We start from the raw sequence: 16,102 nt of genomic DNA, 5'->3' as shown, positions 1-16,102 counted from the left end.
GTGCGACAGTTTGCAATGCATGTGCATGCTTGTTTTGCTGTTGTTTACGGCTGTTACACTACAGTGATTGCAGCCAGATATACTAAAAGGATTTCTACAGCCTGACATTTGAGCATGTTTGTTGTTTGAGTTTGGTAGCTCAGCTGTCAGCACTTCAGGGCCAGAATTGCTTTGTTTTGTTCGCTGAGTGAGCTTTGAGCCGAGAGTTTGTCCAGCCACGGGTATAACGGTGGAAAAGTGTTTCTGGCCTGAGTGTAAATGCCTGGATGCTCTTTATTCTCACTTTTTCAGAATATCTGACAGTCTCCTCGCAGATGATTGTGTTCCATGATCCAGAGCTTAGCAGTCACCTCAACAAGATTGGATTCATACTAGATGTAAGTGTCATCCTGAGATTAATGTTTTAAAGGGATAGTTCATTGAAAAATAAATTCTGTCATCTCTTAATCTTAATGCAGGTTTTTTTATTTTTATTTTTTTATTCAATAACAGGTCACAGTGACCACGGCTGTCAGGCTCCAAACAACATGAGTAAAGCCATAAAAGTGGTCCGTATTAATCATGTGCTTTATTCCAAGTCTTCTGAAGCCATACAATGGCATTATGTGAGGAACAGTTGCTGTTCTCTAAAAATCTTCCCCTCCACCGCATCTCTCAAGAAGATTATAAGTAAACAGTGACTTAATATAGAGTTTATTCCTCACACAAAGCTATTTTTTTTCAAAACGCTTGGAACACAGGTATGGAATTACATGAGAGTTAGTAAATAATTACATAATTCACTCATTTACTCACCCTCATACCACCCCAGATGTGTATGAATTTGTTTCATCTGCAGAACACAAAGGAAGATTTTTAGAAGAATATCTCAGCTCTGTAGGTCCATACAGTGCAAGTGAATGGTGACCAGAAAGCACATAAAAGCAGCATAAAAGTAAACCATACCACCCCAGTGGTTAAATCCATGTCTTCAGTAGCGATATGTTAGGTGTGGTTGAAAAACAGATCAATATTTAAATCCTTTTTTACTATAAATCTTCACTTTCAAGGTTTTTTTGTCGATTCACATTCTTTGTGCATATTGCCATTTACTCGGCAGGGAGGAGAATTTATATTAAAAAAGGTCTTAAATATTGATCTATTTCTCACCCACCTCTATCATATCACTTCGTGATTACTTTTTTGCTGCCTTTATGTGCTTTTTGGACCTTCAAAGTTCTGATGACCATTCACTTGTATTATAAGAACCTACAGAGCTGAGATATTCTTCTAAAGATCTTTGTTTGTGTCCTGCAGAAGAAAGAAATTCATACACATCTGGGATGGCATGAGGATGAATACATGACAGAATTTTCATTTTTGGGTGAACTATCCATTTAATACTTAAGGGTAAAGGTTCATTCAAAACCCTAACCTCAAGTATGAGCAATAATAATAGTGATCCTTTTAGTAAGCACCACTAATGAGGGAAGCTTGTTTGAAATATATGCCCTTTCAAGTGGTCATCTAATGAATCAATCCATAATCATCAAAGCTACTGTAGTTGTTGAGATATGTTTCAATCAATTTTAAATTCTTCCATTTTAATTATTAATAGTCCAAGACCTATCAGAGCTATAATGCATTTCATCACATGTGCAGTTGCTTGTTTTTGAAGCCAAATCACCTCTGAAATGATTGACTTTATCTTTTCATTTACATCCTTGTCAGAAATCAGATTGGCTGTAGCTCATGTCATTGATAGGACGCTCACACATGGAGATAACCCTGAAATTTGAGCCCTGGCCAAGTTCTCCACACACAAACACACAAACACACACACACACACCCACACACACACACACACCTGCTTCCTTCTTTTTCAAATGCTGGGATGACCTCACAATACACTGATGGATAGCTGACCTCCAAAGACAAATCCAGGGAACAAATCTCACAACTGTTCATTTGTGCATCCAAATAACATGTGGGAATAATTCTTGAGGTAATGTCTTGGATGCTGGGGAATGTGTGGAGATTTTTGTTTTGGGAATAAGTATTGAATCTGTCTCTGATGAAGTGTAGTGAGCTGGTGTGCTGTTCAGACTCTTTAACAGCTGTTGTTATAGTTAGACAACAAGAATCATATGCAGACTTTGAGAGGATATAATCAGAGATTATTTAACAGAGACGGGCCACTTCTATTTAAATGAATGGACTCGCTAACTCGCTAACGTGCATGCGCATTAGCTATACAAGTTCTTTGATCATAATCTTGACCAACCGTTTCTGAGATTTCGGTGTTCCCCCATTCAGATAGATAGGAGCTGCTCTGGCATGACTGGAAATAGTCTCCCGAGAGCGTTCCAAAGATTGCCAACAGTGGACTGACTTGCTAGAACGACTTTGATATAATCTACTGCTGAACTTGGAGTCTGTAATATACAGGCTATTATATAGAGTACAATTAACCTTGCCATGATTCCCAGTTGACATGGATTCTGATTGATTTCTTGTCAGTACAAGCAATTGTCACCTTGGGTTTATTTCATTTTATAAATTTTTTTAAGGGACCATCTGCTGCATGATTCTTCTGAAACCTGTCAAGAAAATGTCTTGGTCATGTTTATCAATATAAAAAAATCTGAAATTATATTTTGCATAAAGAAAGTGAAGCCTACATTTAGGATCATTGACATTTTTGTACATGATCCTAAATCGCCCCCCCAGTCGGACGTTTTAGATTTACTGTTTCCATTGTTTCAGTGATGCTTCTCATTACTGTTACACAGTCATTGAGGTACAATTATTTTTTTAAAAATTGAAATCAGTGAAAATGGCAGTGTCAAGGAATAGTAAACCTGAAAATGAAAATTCTGTAATCATTTACTCACCCTCTTGTCATTCCACACCATATGGTATGACTTTTTTTCATGGAAGACAAAAGTTGAAATTTTGATGAATGTCCTGGCCACTCTTTTCCATATAATAAAAGTGAATGTGGACTGTGACTGTCAAGCTTAAAAAAAGTTATAATAATCAAATAAATAAATAAAGAACACACAAAAGTGGTCCATATTACTTTTCCGTTGTATTCCAAGTCTTCTGAAGTCATATGATAGCTTTGTGTGTGGAACAGACCAAAATTTATGTCGCTATTCACTGATATTCACTGATAAACACCACAGTCAGATGTTTTAGATTTACTGTTCCTATTGTTTTCAGTGATGCTTCTCATTACTGTAACAGTAATTTTACTGTTAAACAGTTAAATTAAATTAAACAGTTGGGAACATGCATGTGATCCAGAATTGACTGGATGTCTATGGTGTGAGTGCTCAGCTTCGAAAGAGCGCCACCTACATTTCAGACTTGTATATTGTGATTGAAGGTGATAGAGGAATAATTGTTTTTCCTAGTACTTGCTGCCATCTAGTGTAATGAATAAGACTTTTTACAGGCAGATGCTGTAAACAGAACCATAATTACATGCTTACAAATTAAATTAGAAATTTAAAATGAGTTTTTCATCATAAGAGTGAAATGATCAAATTCTGTAAAATGAGACCAATTTTTTGCAGCTAGTCCACTCTATGTGTGTATGGTGAGCTTTTAAATTTGGGTGTGAAAAAAGCGGAAGCCAAAAAATGCACCAAAGTTGAAGCGGTTAAAGTTTACTTGCATTCCAGTTGTAACGGATGGTTGCTGAGATGAGACAGGAGATGTAGGATCTATGTGCAGGCTTTAATAAAAATGATGACAGGGAAACAACAAATGAGAACTCAAAACAACAACAAACAAGAACTGACAAAGAAGGAACTAAACAAGAGGGTATTTATACATACAAAAGCTAATGAGGGAATGGAAAACAGGTGAGAACAATCAGGAACAGATGGCAGTGATGAGGGCAGTGCATACTGGGAAATGTAGTCCGGGAAAACACTTCAAAATAAGAGTCCTAGGAAACATGAGTGAGACAGACTGTGACACCGGTTATCAGGGGCGGAACGGCCATCGGGAGAACCAGGACCTTTCCCGGTTGGCTGGCCGCAAACGGGGCCGAATGAGCCGCGATAAGCTGAAACGGAGCGCCCCATTATGCAGAACGGGCCACGACAGGCTGAAGATGGCTGCAAAACAGTGTCGTGATATGCAGAAAAGGACAGCTTTGTTTCTTGCACCAAAACAGTCTTCATGTAGTTTTAAATTAACTTTCTCCACCCTCTGACCCTTAGAAATAATAGTTCACACTGTCATTCATCAGGGCAAGTTAGGGTTGTCACAATACCAAAATTGTTTTTGCACATTACAACAATGGCTGTTTCTCCTCACAGTTGTCGTTTTAAATTTCATTATAGCTGGGATAATATTTGATCTTCACTTGACTTATCTTGTTGTTATCAAACTGTCTATGAGGCATGAATTCATCTTGGCTGATGTTAGTGGGGGCTTTGGCTCAGTTTAATAATGTCTCCATGAGTGTTATTATATTTGGCTGCAGAAGGCATGAAATTCACAGCAAAGTGACCTAGTTTCCTGTTCTGCTTCATGTTGGCATTCTGATAATGTTAGATATAGCCCTGCATTATTTGGCCAAAACTAACCGATTTTTATTTTGCTTTCCTCTCGAACATCCACAAAGTTGCTTAGTCATAATAGCACATCTTTCCACTTCAACATTTGTTAATGATGTAATCAATGATGTACTCAATGGTGGGCATTATTGTCTTGTATTTCTTTTCTAAAGCTTATGTAGTTGCTGACATCGTCTTTAAGACAGTATTTTGGGCGTCAAGATGTTATTTTGGACATTTTCCCAACATGCATGCCTCTTAAAGGAGTAGTAAATCTGAAAATGAAAATTCTGTAATCATTTACTCACCCTCATGTTGTTCCAAACCATACGGTAAGACCATGTTGATTTTATGGAAGACAAAAGGTGAAATTTTGATGAATGTCCTGGCCACTCTTTTCCAAATAATAAAAGTGAACGTGGACTGGGAGTGTCAAGCTTCAAAAATCACAAAAAATAAATAAATAAAAAACAAATACACAAAAGTGGTTCATATGACTTTTGCACTGTATTCCAAGTCTTCTGAAGTCGTACGATAGCTTAGTGTGTGGAAAAGACAGCAATTTAAGTCGTTATTCACTGATAATTGTCCATAACAGTGAGCTGTTAACCGCTGCAACCGAATCATTGAGTCAGTGAGGTTAACTAGAGAACCGGATCAGTCTGATTCATTAATGAATCATTCATCACAGGTTTGCGAACCAAATCAATTGATTCTTGATCCAACTCAAAAGAATGATTTGTCTATAAATCAGATATCGTTACTTCTCTCGTGAACTCTCATCATAAGGATTTTCATCAAAATATCACCTTTTGTGTTCACGGAAGAAAGAAAGTTAAACTGCTTTGGAACGACATGAGTGTAAGTAATAATGACATAATTTTTATTTTCCGGTGAACTATCCCTTTAACTTAAGAGGGAAAAACCCCACAGCAGCTGCTGTCATGTTTAGCAGTGGTCAGTCTATCACAGAAAGAGATGGAGCTCTTCCCAGCAGGAAACTTGTGCTGGCTAGACTGAAACCCGTCCAATGCTCGTCCTTCATTTTCCCTCAGCTCCTTTGAGGCAGAGCCACCAATCAACTGCTGAAATGGATTATACATCCTACCCAACCGCAACCAAGCAAAAGCATGGGAAAAGAGGAAGTGTTGGAACAGGTGCCGGAGGGAGACAGGGAGAGAAAGAGATGAGGGGATGTCGGCTGTTCATTACACACCCACACACAAGTCCTCTCATTTCACATAGGGGTGTCAAGCAAAGGCTTGAATTACAAACACAGGTTTCTTCTAATGAATTTCACAATCGCTGTGGTGTGTTATTAAGAATTTTCAAAAGGGCCCATGCTGTTTATTCATATTAATCACATTTTTGCTCCTGCAGAAATAGCTTATGTTCTAGACTGAATGTTCTTTTTTTCTCTCTGTTCCTTTCAGCTGTACGCTATCCCATGGTTCCTTACAATGTTCACCCGTAAGTATCAGTGACTAATGCAGACCTACAGCTGAGGGTAACCTTTAACTATTTTATGTTAATATGCAATGAATGCAGCTCAGTGTTATGGTGATATGGGTGAATGATCTCACAAAAACATATCAGGGTCATAAATCACCCCAAAAATCAAAAGAATAATAAAATATATATTTTGCATAATGAAAATGAAGCCATTGTTTTTCATTGTGACATTATGATAATCTCATTCTTATTACTGTAATGTGATCAAATGTTTACTTTTTCGTAGTTCCCATTATGTTCTATGGTGATTCTGATTAGATTCTAAATCTAATTACATTGTAGTGTAGTGCAATTCCTTTTTTTTATTTTTATTATTATGATTTTTTATTAAAATTAGCATAAATTAAAGGCAGGACATTGAATAGATTACTCAGTTCAATGTGATGGAATTTTGTTATGAAATTGAAATGCATAAATCTTCAAATTATTTTTTAAAATATATAACATATTTTTTGTTGTTGTTGTTAAAATCTGCATAAAGGCTGTACAAAAATTTAACTTCTGTGAAGTGTAAATACTTTGCAATTTAAATAGTAGTATCTTTTTTCCATTATGGTAATGAGAATGAGATTTTTAATTTATTTTTTTATTTGGGGGGAAATGTTTTTTTAATTTTAATAAAAATAATGTCACATTACAAAATCATCTTAATGGACTTGTGTGCTTTTTTTTTTAGGGACATAATAATTATTATTATTATTTTTATTTTTTTTAAATTTTTTTGCAGACATGTTCTCGATAGATTTTGCGAGATTCACAAGATGGTTCTTTGTTTTCCTGAAAACAATACAGCGAATGGGGTGATTTTCCTTGAAATGTATGTTTTCTACAGTAAAATGCTTTATTGTAAATTATATATATTGGCTTTAATGGTATATCAAATGTTTTGATAATGTCTTTAATAATGATGTGCAAGAAGGGTTCTTCTTCAGAAAGTAAATTTCCAAAACAATAAGTGCTGATGGACAGTAAATGTGCTTTGTTTCATCAAGTTTATTGTGCAGTCTGTTATGGTACAAACAGCAAATAACTGTAATAACTCAATTGTATTCTCAAGATGCTCTGCTGTTGATGGTCACACATCAGACTGTCCTGGTTTTTATGACCGGCATTTCCTCTAAAATAATATCAATATGCTTTTGTTGCTGATTTTATTCTGTATGCATTCTTTTAATTATTACAGTGTGAAGACAACAAACCACATTTGCAATAATTCATTTGTTTTCCTATTTCTATCCCAGATGTGTTTCTTCCACCTGTGGGACGCTCTGTTTTTATGAAACTCCTCCTTCCCTTTCTGCATCAGTGTGGCTATTCTACAGCAGCTGGGAGAACGTCTGCTGGCCAGTGGCTTCAATGAGTGCATCCTGTTCTGATCTGCCTGGTAAGAGCCAAACACCAATGCTGAAGTGATGATCGATGCAAAGTATTACATGGGAAAACACTTGCCAAATTTCTCATCTTTTTTAAGCTGTGTGCTTTTAACATTTTAGACAAGATTTTTTTGCGTCAAAAACAGTAGTAACTTAGGTTTACATGACCATTTCCCACCCCCTCATTGTCATTTGCCATTTGTATTACCACAACGATTTCTAAAATGGCCCGATTTTGCCTCACACAATAAATGGTATGGTTGGACAGGGTAGGGAACATTGCGTTACAGCATTGTATACATACTAGTTATAGTTTGTTTATGCAAAACTTGTAAAGCTTGCTTTGTATGTTTACATATTTGGGATTGGAATCATATGGAATTTAACGATTCCGGTTACGATTCAAATTCCTCTTAACAATGCTTATTTCGTAATGGTTCCATTAATGATGCTTTTTGCATTGTTTAGAAAGAAATATTTGGAAATGTACTGCCCTCTGTAGCCTGTTAACAAATTATGAAATGATTTCATATTTTACCAGAATATGGTAATACTGGTCATGGTGTGTGTCGTGCACTGTAGAATCAAAAGAACCGACTCATAAGAGTCATTCGTTCCGTAATCTGACTATTCTGGTCATGGTGTGTGTCGTGCACACTGGTCAAAAGAGTCATTTGCCTCTGAATAGTATGAATATGTTCCCTTTAAATGAGTGAGTTTATTGGATAACTATGAAGGCCAGGTGCACAATCCCACAAGATACTATACAGACACTCTTTGTATATAGTGCAGTAAGGACTCTTATAAATGTGTGGATATGTGAGTTTTTGTTGCTATAGTCACTATGGATCCAAACTTAGTAATAACAGCAGCCGTGCTTGCAAAACAGCAAAGTGATGCACACATGTCTGGTTAAGCGCACCCTATCCTCCGCTCTGTCAAACAATGTGCTTTATTCCCCATAAGCTGCTCTCTGCCTGTGCTCAGTTGAGACTTGTTTGCAATGAGCTCTGGACAAGTTATGTGGCTTGTGCCGTTCTTTCTGCATGACATGCTGGTAGAGGCAGCTGGCACTGCAGTGGCATGACGAGTGGCATTCCGGTCGGGACAGCTCGGGTTCAGCTTCCTCTGGCATCTGCTGGCTCTGGCATTCCCCATGATTGCTGTCAGCATGGAGCAGGTTGGCATGGCTGAAGTGATGGACGATGATTGAGTCTAATGTGAGGGAATTAGCTGCGAGCATTCAGAGCTGCTGGGAGATTGGAACGGTGAAAACGGTCATGGCGGTTGAAAGTGGAAAATTGCCTGAAACTTGTCAGTGTGTCTCTCAGGCCAAAAAGACACAGGTGTAACTGTAAACTAAAGGCTTGTTTTGGTAGTGAGGCATGTGTGTTAGTGTGAAATCAGGGTAGAAAGTAGGAAAGAAATTATATGACAGCTTTTAAAGGAACAGTACACCCAAAAATATTAATTCATGCAACAGAAATGAATGAGGACTGGGGTTGTTGAGCTCCAAAATTGACCAAAAAAATAAATAAAAAAATACACCATATAATAAGTTCATATGACTCATGTGCTATATTCCAAGTCTCATGAAGTCATATTATAGCTTTGCAGAAGAACAAAAGTATTATTTTTAAGTGGTTATATGCTGAAAATCTTCCCCTCCACCCCTCCATAGCTCTCAAATCACATGCTTGTGAGACTTAGGGGCCATTCACATCAAACACATTTTTCTTTTCCTATGTAAACACGATCTAGCCACATCTTTTTTTCCACCTCTCAAGCAGTAGCACCAAGTTTTCTAGACGGCATATCAAGTTAAAAAGAACTTCAACCTTTTAAAATGTGTCTCGAGACAACAGCGCTCTGCTCTTTCAGTGTTCCCACTCTTTTCAAGGCACAATTTTCCAGGACATTTTCAGGACATTTTATGCGCCACACGGTTGTAATATTTAAACAAAAACACACAAGAGGTCATTATAATTGTGGTTATTATAGGGTTATTTTTTCAAAATTCTATATTCGACAGTTTAATTAAATTTCATCATCAAAATGGTGTCTAATCAAATTAATTTCAAACTTGAATCAACTGAAAATATAATTATTTTAATTAATTAGAATTTTAAACATAACATTGCATTATTTTCATCAAATGAATTGCTTTTCTACAAAATCCTCACAGCATAATCCGAAACAACACTGGAGATATTTTTGTCAAATGAAGTGCTGCATATCACAGATGTAAGATAGTGCTTTAATACATTATTATTATTATACTACATTAAAAAAAAATTCTGTGTGTTTTTGACAGCAGATTCTCACCTCCAGGTAAGCAGTTTGCTACATGGCCCTGTGTGATTATTAAACTCCAAAAAGCAATGATTTCATTGAAATAAATATTTAGTCTGTATGTGCTGCACGCTTCAAAGTGCTCTACTACACAGACACAGAGCGTGTGATGCTCATGATGAGGGTGTTTTCAGCATACGAGCGACCGGCTTCACACCAGCGTTTATTTTTTCACAGTTTTTTGTTTTGACGAAAATGTCCTTTAAAATTAGTCAATATTTTGTCATATTCATAAATTTTAGTCAGTTTTACTCTGACGAAAATGACATATAATTTTAGTCAACGAAAATGATATTGTTTAGTTGATGATGATGTGCAAAATGGACAAAAAGTGTCAATCTGTAACAGACCAAACTTTAATCAAATATTCAAACATTTAGAAAAAAATTAAAAACATTTTCTAATGTAAACATGTATCAAACATATACATACTGTCCATGTTGGGAAAAACCTGAGCTCCTGAAATAATAATGTATAGACGGAAGTATTAGCTACTTTTTAGAAGTTAGCCAGTATTCTGAATTCTTCATGCTTTAGAGACTTATTAATTTTCTGTGAAAGGATATTACATCGCATGTAGTGTGTTTATACGGAAACAGCGTATTTACAAATTACGCAAATTATGCATGTTCTGACTAGCACATCGTTTAGTTTAAGTTAACCATACATTTGCACAGTTTAAGTTAACCTTAAACTGTGCAAATGTAAGTTGTTATATTACATATACAGTATGTTGTGGATATAGTGATTAAACAAATGTATAAATAGTTTGAATGAAGTATTTACCCCGTTTTGAAGCGGTTCATTATGCCTGTGTTCAGCGTATTCAACTCACGCAGCTCAAGCAGAGAAATCCCCAACATACTGGATTAAATATTAGATGAATCTATGTCTAATATCTTCTTCCATTTACAGATTCTCAAGATGTATCTTCTATTTATATCTTGCACTGTTATTAACTCGCAGTATAATTTTTATCTCATCATAATTTCGTCAACAGTATGCTTTATTGAAATCGTCTAATTATCGTCATGATGATTACCACCCCTGGAGTCGCGAGTTCGAATCCAGGGAGTGCTTAGTGACTCCAGCAAGGTCTCCTAAGCAACCAAATTGGCCCAGTTGCTAGGGAGAGTAGAGTCACATGGGGTAACCTCCTCGTGGTCGCGATTACGGGTTCTCGCTCTCAGTGGGGCACGTGGTAAGTTGTGCATGGATCGCGGAGAGTAGCATGAGCCTCCACATGCGGAGTCTCCGCGGTGTCATGCATGACGAGCCACGTGATAAGATGCGCGGACTGACTGTCTGAGAAGCGGAGGCAATTCCTCCGCCACCTGGATTGAGGTGAGTAATCACGCCACTATGAGGACCTACTAAGTAGTGCGAATTGGGCATTCCAAATTTGGAGAAAAGGGCATAAAAAATAAAAACAAAAATAATAAAATTATTATGATCATCATGATGCGCCTTTTTTGTCTCGTCTTCGTTATCCTTGATAAAGTCAAAAAACCCTTCGTCCACGAGCGTTTTTGTCAATGATTTTGTTGACGAGATTAACACTGCTTCACACATTCATTTTGAAGCACACAGCACATGCAGATTATATATTTATTTCATTGAATCACAGCCTTTTGTGGTTTAATAGTCACACTTAGACATCTTGAGATGTAATTTTTTTTAATTAATTTAATTGTGCATTCAAAAATTTACTTTTGTCGTAAATATGTCAAATTCATTGAGATTTCACATTTTATAGCTAATGCAACTTTTATGACTGAATTCAGTAATTCCATCCATGTTTTCCACATCACGGAAATCCTACATAAGTGGACTCTGATCCTTGAATTATTGAAAATGAATCTACTAACCGAGGTGTAAAGGTCGCACAATCACCACGCTACCACCTCTGGTGTAAATTCATTCTAAAAAAAAAAATGTAATCTTCTAAATCTTAGCATAACTAACATTAAATACAATACTTATTAGTCTCCCCCTGTATTCATCTAGCACAAAAACACATAAAATAACACTTAATTTCAACATTTACTCTCTTCATCCAGTTCCGTGCAAAGCATGCTTGGGAACCAAAAATCCCTGCGGTTTCAGTTAATGCCAAAAAAAATATTCATTTTGTCCCAACACAAATGCATTAAGTAAAGCTGACAAGATACTTTTTTAAGTTTACTTGGTTATGGGGGCCTGGGTAGCTCAGCGAGTATTGACGCTGACCTGGAGTTGCTGAGTGACTCCAGCCAGGTCTCCTAAGCAACCAAATTGGCCGGTTGCTAGGGAGGGTAGAGTCACATGGGGTAACCTCCTCGTGGTCGCGATTAGTGGTTCTCGCTCTCAATGGGGCATGTGGTAAGTTGTGCGTGGATCACGGAGAGTAGCATGAGCCTTCACATGCTGTGAGTATCCACGGTGTCATGCACAATGAGCCATGTGATAAGATGCGTGGACTGACTGTCTCAGAAGCAGAGGCAACTGAGACTTGTCCTCTGCCACCCGGATTGAGGTGAGTAACTGCGCCACCACGAGGACCTACTAAGTAGTGGGAATTGGACATTCACAATTGGGGAGAAAAAGGTGATATAAAAACTTGGTTTACTTGGTTACATGCATTTGTTGAGTAATATGAACAAGGGAGGATTCAGTCAAACTGAGGATAGTAAAAGTTCATTTATTAATTAATTAATTCCCCTTCCTCCAAAGACATGTCAGCAAACTGGAACATAAAAAATTATTGACAGGCAAAGAAGCGACTCCAGTTAGAGTGAATATCACAATCTAATGAATAGCTGTTGATTGTGACTCATTTTAAAGCTTGACTCAAAGGTATCGCAAATGTATTCCATATAGCTTGTGCGTCATATTCCAAGTCTTCTGAAAGCATATGACGGGTTTTGGTGGGAAACAAGCCAAAATATAAGTATTTTTTCAGTGAAAATCGTGACGTTTAGCGCACGTTCATGAGCGCATTAAGAGAAAATCATTCACAGTGGTTTGCCTGTTCACGTGAGTACTTACGATGTTTAGCAGTAAAAACGGCGCAAGTTCCCATGTATGCATGCCACTGTGACCGTGCTTGTATCATGCACTTATGAATGCACAACAGACGTCAAGATTTTTACTGAAAAACTACTTAGATTGTTTGCCTTCAGAAAACTTGAAATATGATGCACAAGCTGCACTAGCTACTTTTATGAAACTTTTTTTTAAGCTTTAAAGTGAGTCACTATCAACTGCTATTGTATTGAAAAGATGGACCGGGATATTCATTCAAAATTCTCCTTTTGTATTCCGTTTAAGAAAGAAAGTCATACAGGTTTGAAACAACATGAGGGTGAGTAAATTATGACACAGTTTTCATTTTTGGGTGAACTTTACCTTAAATATCATCAGGTTTTCCCAACGAGTTCCCAAGATTTTTGGTTCAAATCTCATGAGCGGCAAACGTATAATCAAGGGCATTGTAAATGACCCGACTGTTACGTTGTAATTGATTGGACAGAAATGTCTTCAAAAAAGGCTGTGTTGTAAACAAGCCAATTTTAACATCAGCTAAATAGCGAAAGCAACAATCACAGAGAAATCTGTTGAAGACGTGGCAGTGATGTTCAACAGCAGCGCAAGAGACACGCCATTACTCCATCCTGTCATAAGACAAATACCCAGCCAGGCGCGAAACACAAATCACATTTTGACAAAAGAGGATCCGACTGCAAGTGGTTAATAAGTATCTGTCACTGACAGGGCAGGAAATAGCTGCAGAGATTTAACAGGACAGATCAGATATTACCATGCACCTGACAACACCAGAGATGCACCACTGGCCGCAACATAGGGTTTGATCAGCTTTATTCCTAAAGACAATTTAACTTGGGCAGCGCAGTTTTTGTGCTGCCAATTGTGTCAAAATCTGTAATGCATTATTTTAAAGGGATAGTTCACGCAAAAATGAAAATTCTGTCATATTTTACTCAACCAAATTTTGCTCCAAACCCACATGAACAGGTTTAGCCAGTTTGTTTTGCTCGGATTCTGTTATTCGCTGAAACAATTTGTGAGATTTATATTCAAACATACCATATTGTTGCTTATGGGAAGGTTTTTAAATGTTGCTTGGAGATTTTTAGACATAAGCCCCATCTCTGTATCAGCAAAACAACTTTTTGTCAACTTACTGACTACGTAGTGTTATGCTGTGGAAATCCACAGTCCTTCTGCATAATCCACATAGCCAACCCACAACATTTTTTGTTATGTTTTGTTTTGTTTTTTGTTTGGTGTTTTTTATTTATTTATTTTTTTAATAATATTTCAGGGTTGCCAAAGTTAACACATTAACTGATATTATTTAAATATAACGCCGTTACATTTCTCGAGTTATCTTTATTTATTTTGTTTGTGTTTTGGTTTGTTTTTGTGTTTTGTTTTGTGTTTCTTTTAGTTTTAATATTTTAGGGTTGCAATTAATGCATTAACTGATATCCTTTAAATATAAATGCATTACATTTCTCAGGTTATGTTTGTTGTGTTTTGTTTTGTGTTTTTTGTTTAGTTTTGTGATTCTTTTTAAATTTTAAAATTTCGGGGTTGACAAAGTTAACACATTAACTGATATCATTTAAATATAACTGCATTAACTTTCTCTGGTTTTCTTTGTCTTTGTTGTGTTTTGTTTGTTTTTTGTTTAATTCTGTGATTTCTTTTAAAGTTTTGATATTTAAGGGTTGCCAAAGTTAATGCATTAACTAATATCATTTAAATTTGTTAAACTGCATTACATTTCTCAGGGCTAGCTAGTGCCATCACTATCTATCTGCATCTTTAATGAATGCGGGATGTAAAGGTTTCAAATGTTGTAATATACAGTGTATAAAAAGGTCAAATTAATTAGTGGTCATTTTATTTTATTCAAGTTATTTTTGGAGTCATAGAAATTTATTTTATTTTAGTTTCAGTTTATGCAGTTATGTTAGTTAGTTCTTTATTTCAGTTAACAAAATATTTTTCATTTAGTTTTTTAGTTTTCATTAATGATAATAACACTGCCTCACATGCACTGTGAATGTTTTAGCAGTAACTTGATATTTGGCAGGCATCCATAGCTTTCAGCCATTATCTGGCATCTTGAGATTGTTTCGGTCCGTTTGTCTCCAAATCGCTTGTTTCAAATGGCCATTTCCCCGTCACAGAGGAGCGAGTGGCATTAAACATTTAAAAGACATTGCAAGAAGGAGAATGTTTTATATTGAGGGGGTGCTGGGTGGGTCGATATTGTTGAGATCCAGGGATTTCATATTTCTGTTCTTTTTACTGGCAAGCTGCATGAACGTCTGTAAGGAGCTCTGAGGGAGAAGACTCCTTATATAGGTAAAATATTTTTGCTCAGTGGTTACCGACATCTTCTTTGTATCTTACTGTCAAACATACACTCAAAACACACACACAGTGATTTGGAGCAGTTGTTCTGTACTCTGTTCCTCCAATGGGATGTTTAATTATTGTATAGATAAGAATCACTGCTTGCACATGTTTAATAATATAGAGCAGGGATTACTGACAAACCTTTTGTAAGCAAAATTATTTACTGGAAGTACCCTGAGAGTTAAAGTTTAGTTCTAACTTATTAATAAATATATTTCTGCAATATTAAGTGAGAACAATGGCTCAACTGTGAGAGTGATATTGCCTTTAAACAATGGTTCTATAAACAAGAAGTTAATATAGAGTAACTTAAATGTTATACACAATATGGCCAGTTATTTTTTTGCTCCAAAAACTAAAATAGTTCTAATCAAAGCCAAAGCAGGATCAACCAATGACATACAGAAAGTCTCAAACAGACTTTTGACATGGGTCAGTAAATATCCACCAAGAACACCCTAGCAACATGCTACAAACAACTCAGAACACCCTAGCAACTGCATAGTAACATGCTAAAAACCACTCAGAACATCCTAGCAACTGCATAGCCACATTCTAAAAACCATTCAGAGCACCTTAGCAACTAAAACCACCTAAAACACCTTAGCAACCGCAAAGTAACATGCTAAAAAACACCCAGAACACCTTAGCAACTGCATGGCCACATGCACGACCTAGACCACCTAGAACACCTTAGCAATCACATAGCAACATGCTAAAAACCACTCAGAACACCCTAGCAAATGTGTAGCAAAATGCCAAAAACACCCAGAACACCCTTGCAACAGCAGAGCAACATGCAAAAAAAAAAAAAAAAGAAAAAGAAAGAAAACACTCCAATCACTTTAACAACTGCATAGCAACATGATAAGACCACACAGA

At 36.6% G+C, this 16,102-nt stretch overlaps 1 pseudogene; it reads left to right on the top strand.

The window, feature by feature from the left end:
• The window catches only part of LOC127444792 (TBC domain-containing protein kinase-like protein), a 70,704-nt pseudogene that overhangs the window by 13,465 nt on the left and 41,137 nt on the right, over positions 1–16,102 (top strand).

The sequence above is a fragment of the Myxocyprinus asiaticus genome, chromosome 8 (assembly GCF_019703515.2).
Source record: "Myxocyprinus asiaticus isolate MX2 ecotype Aquarium Trade chromosome 8, UBuf_Myxa_2, whole genome shotgun sequence".
NCBI lineage: Eukaryota > Metazoa > Chordata > Actinopteri > Cypriniformes > Catostomidae > Myxocyprinus > Myxocyprinus asiaticus.
The sequence above is the reverse complement of the archived record's forward strand: the minus strand, read 5'-3'. Positions and strand labels throughout refer to the sequence as shown.